Raw genomic sequence first — 5,000 nt, 5'->3', positions numbered from 1 at the left:
ATAATAATAGATCTAACAATGATATAGTAATAACAATAAGGATAATATTAATCTGTAATCATAACTGTTTTTTAAGAAATCAACTTCTTTAAATTATACAATATAATACAGTATCTTTAAATTTAAGAATAACGTAAAAGTTTAATCTAAAAATAAGATATTAAAAGTTGATATCATTAAGAACACTTCAATCACATTTCCTGTTCGTAAATAAACAATTACATGACACACGTAACGCTCCAGGGTCCCTGTCACCAAGGTAAGAAAGAACAAACTTCTAACTACTTTCTAACTACATTGGGAAAAACTTAAACTGACCCAGAATATAATGCTGATAAAACAACGGTATAGAAGAAAATATAAAGTATCAGTTAATTTCAGAATATAATTATCATTATAGGGCAATATTGATAATAATGATAATAATAATAATGATAATAATAATATGAATAATAATAACAATACAAAAATAATGGTGATAATAATAAGAGTAATAATAATGATGATAATAATAAGAGTAATAATAATGATGATAAAAATAGTAATAATACTGAAATGGTAATAATGATAATGATAATAATAATGATGATTATAATAATGATAATAATAATAATAATAATGATAAGATAAATAATAGTAATGACAATAAAAATAATGATAATGATAACAACAATAATAATGATAACGATATAAATAACATCAACACTATCGTGATCGTTAGTCACCATACTATGATTATACTCAAGATTATCACCATACTATGATTCTGATCAAGATTACTATCACACACCCAAACCGAGCCATATTTCCCACGCCAGCAGCAGCAGCATTAAGACAACCACCAGTCTCTTAACCCTGGGTGGTCCCTTAGGTCTATCTCCTAGGTCTAAATCGGGCCGGTATGGTGACGCGGCCGCCCCTCATGATTGTGACGGGTGATGTAAGTGGGTTGTGATGGTGATGACAGGTGCCTCGGGTAGGTTATGAGGGTAGGTAAACGTGTGTGGTGAGGAGGTGGGTTTTTTTCCCTTTTTTTCCCATGGGAAGGTTTGTCTGTGTGTGAGGTGAGGGGATGTGTTTTTGCTGCTTTGTGTGTGTGCGGGTGTGGGTGTGTGGGTTGTGTTTATACGTTGGTGTGTGTTTGCGTGTGTGTGTGTACGGGTGTGTGTTTTTTTATCGTTGGTGTGTGTGTGTGTGTGTACGGGGGTGTGGGTTTTGCTTATACGTTGGTGTGTGTTTGTGTTTGTGTGTGTGTGTGTGTTTGTGTGGTTGTGTGTGTGTGTGTGTGTGTGTGTGTGTGCGTGTGTTTGTGTGTGTGTGTGTGTGTGCTCTCAGTCTTGGTCTCGGTCTCGCTTTCTCTCTTTCTGTCTTCGTCTCCTGGTCTCCCTCTTTCTATGTATATTTTTCTCTCTATCTATCTATCTATTTCTCTCTCTCTCTCTCTATCTCCCTCCCTCCCCCTCTCTCTCTCTCACTTATTTCTTTATATCTTTATTTCTCTCTTTCTCTAAATCTCTCCCTCTCAAACTCTCCCTCTCTGTATGCGTGTGTAGGCGATGAAGTGTGCTTGCGTGCATTCTTGCTTGACGCACCACATAAACATACACGGTATTGCCAACGCGTAAATACTTACGACCGCGTGCGAACGTGCGTGCGTGATTGTTAAGCGTATGCGAGCGCAGAGGGGTAATGGGGCATCTAATTAATTTATTCAACGCAATCCAATGACCGAATCAAACGGCAAGCCACAAAGGAAACAGAAAAAAGTTTTTGACTTACAGCCGCGAAGAATCCAAAATGTCAGATCAAAACCACCAACGAATCATTCATTGATGGTGGGAGTTCACTTGCGATATCCACTGGCTTGCTTGTCATGGCTTAGTTCTGATTGTAGCCATTGGAGTACGTATATATTTATATATATATATATATATATATATATATATATATATATATATATATATATATATATGTATATATATATATATATATGTGTGTGTGTGTGTGTGTGTGTGTGTGTGTGTGTGTGTGTGTGTGTGTGTGTGTATCGAAATTCTCTCACTTTCTCTCTTTCTCTTTCTCTTTCTTTCTCTCGCTTTCTCTCTCTATGATTATGATAATGATAATCATCATCATTATAAGGAGGGGAAGAAAAAAATAAAAACACATAAATTTCTCGAAAATCACAGCATTGCCGATAATGATCTATCATAATAAGAACACTTAATGATAACAGAAACGAAAATAATAATGGTGATAATGATATAGATAACGATGATGCAAGCGATGACAAAAATTATGATGATGATGGCAATGATGAAGATAATAATGATAATGATAATAATAAAGATAGCAATAATAATGATAATAATGATAATAATAAAGATAACAATAATAATTATAATAATGATAATAATAAAGATAACAATAATAATGATAATAATAAAGATAACAATAATAATGATAATAATGTTAATAATGATTATGCTAATGTTAATGATAATGACAAAGATTCAAATAATAATAATGGTAGAATAAAAATAACAATGATAACAATAACAATAATGATAATGATGGTAATAATGATAAACCAATAATAATAAAAAAATATAGTATCAAAAACTATAATAATAATAATAATGATAATGATAATAATAATACTGACAATAATAATAATGATAATAATAATAATAATAACAACAACAATAATAATAATAATAATAATAATAATAATAATAATAATAATAATGAAAATAATAATAATTAATATCAATAACAATAATGACAATGATGATAATAATAACAATAATATTATCAACAACAACAATGATGATAATAATAACAATAATATTATTAACAATAGTAACAATACCAACAATAATGATAATAAAGATGATAATAATAAATAATAATGATAATAATTATGATAATAATAATAATGGCAATAATAATAACAATGATTTGATAACAATGATAATAACAATAATAATTACCATTATCATAATCATAGCAATTATCGCTATTATCATGATCATTGTTATTTTTATTATCATGATCATAACTACCATCATGAGGATAAATTGAATACCGCTTATAAAGGAGATATTAAATATTAGCATTTTATTAAGAAAACGAGTAATAAACAATTTGTAACTATTTGTCTGTGAAATATCCAGCAGTTGTGATTGTCGGATTATTTTTCATTATCAGAAAGAACTTTGTTATTATATCGATTCTCTTGCAAATTATGATCAAATGAAGTGCATATATTGTAAGTGAATATATTTCAGTTCCTACCTTTATTAAAAGAAAGAAATGATAACGTAAACATTTTTTTTTTTTTTTTTATAAGGAGAATATTCTAATTCATGTAATATATCATATGGTTTTATATTGGCGATAAATCGTGTATATTAGGCAATATACGAATAAATATCATATACGAATAAAACTTTTTGGTAATGATGTTGTACATGGAAAACGATTAGATGATAATAGTAATGTTGATGATAATGATAACGACGACAAAAAACAACCAAATATATCAAAGAAATAATAATAATGATAATACTCAACAAAACAATTGCATCCTTTTTTTCTTTTTCCTTTTTTTTCTCACCTTTTTTCCTTTTTTTTTTTCTCTCCTTCCCCCCCCCCCCTCCTTTCCCCTTCCCCCCTCCCTCCCTTCCCTCCCTCCTTCCCCCCCCCCCCTTCCTCCTCTTCCCCCCCTTCTTTCCCACCCCCCCCCCCTTCCTTCCCCCCCCTTCCTCCTCCTCCCTCCCCCCTTTTTCCCCCCCTTCCCCTTCCTCCCTTCCCCTCCCCCTTCCCCTCCCCTTCCCCCCCCCCTTTCCCTTTCCTCTTCCCCATCCCCCCTTCTCTCCCCTTCCCCTTTTTTTCCTCCTCCCCCCATCCCCCCCCTTCCCCTCCCTTTCCCCTCCCCTCCTCCCTTCCCCCCCCCTCTTCCCCCCACCCCCCCCTTTTCTCCTTTCATCCCTTTTTCATTCTTTCTCCCTCTCCTCATTATTCTTCCTTCCCTCCCCCCCATCCCCCCCTTCCCTTACTCCCCCCCCCTCTCCACCCCTTTCCCCCCCCCTCCCTTCTCCTCCCTTTCCTCTTTTTCTCTTCCCCCCCACCCCCCCCCTTTTTTCCCCTCCCTTTCTCCCCCCCCCCCTCCCCCCTTCCCCTTTTTCCCCCCTCCTCCCCCACCTTCCCCCTCTCTCCTTTTTTCCCCTCCCTCCCTTTTTTTCCACTTCCCCCCTCCCTCTTTTTTCCCCCCTTCCCTCCTTTCCTCCTCCTTTTTCCCCCCCCCCTCTTCCCCCATTTTTTCTTCCCTCCCTCCCCTTCCCCCCCTTCTCTCCCTCCCCCCCTTTCACCCCCCTTTTTCCCCACCCCCCTTTCTTTCATTTTTTCCCCCCCCCCCTTTTTTCATTTTTCTCCCTCCCTCCCTCCCTCCCACCTCCCCTCTCTCCTTCCTCTCCCTTTTCCCCCTCCCCCCTTCCTCTCTCCCCCCCCTCCTCCTCCCTTTTTTTCCCCCTTCTCCCCTCCCCTCCCCCCTTCCTCCTCCCTTCCCTCCCCCTTTTCTCCCTTTCCCCTCCCCCCCTCCCCTCCCCTTCCCCCCCTTTTCCCTTTTTTTCCCCCTTTTCTTTTTCCCTCCCCCCCCTTTCTTTCCTCTTTTTTTTTCCCTTTCCTTTCCCCCCCCCCCTTCCCTTTTCTTTCCTTTTTCTTTCCCCTCCCCTCTTCTCCTCTCCCCCCCTTTTCTTTTCTTTTTTCCCCCCCCTCCCTCTTCTCTCTTCCTTCCTTTTCCCCTCCCCCTTTCCCCTTTTCCTTTCTTTCCCTTTTCCCTTCCCTCCTCCCTCCTTTCTCTTTCCCTTTCCCCCCCCTCTCCCCCCCCTCTTCCCTTTCTCTTTCTTATTCTTCCCTCTCGCTCTTCCTCTTCCTTTTCTTATCTCTCTCTTGCTCTTTCTCCTCTTCTCGCTGCCTCTCTCCCTCTCCTTCCTTCT

At 37.7% G+C, this 5,000-nt stretch overlaps 1 protein-coding gene across 1 annotated transcript in view; it reads right to left on the bottom strand.

The window, feature by feature from the left end:
* LOC122267772 (uncharacterized) overlaps positions 1-5,000 on the bottom strand; it is a 38,284-nt gene that overhangs the window by 21,587 nt on the left and 11,697 nt on the right. The gene's annotated exons all lie outside the window — the stretch shown is intronic.

Source organism: Penaeus japonicus, unplaced genomic scaffold (assembly GCF_977035675.1).
Source record: "Penaeus japonicus unplaced genomic scaffold, GWHDUDI00000001_assembly GWHDUDI00000029, whole genome shotgun sequence".
Lineage (NCBI taxonomy): Eukaryota > Metazoa > Arthropoda > Malacostraca > Decapoda > Penaeidae > Penaeus > Penaeus japonicus.
Note: the sequence above shows the minus strand (reverse complement) of the source record. Positions and strands in the feature narration are given on the sequence as shown.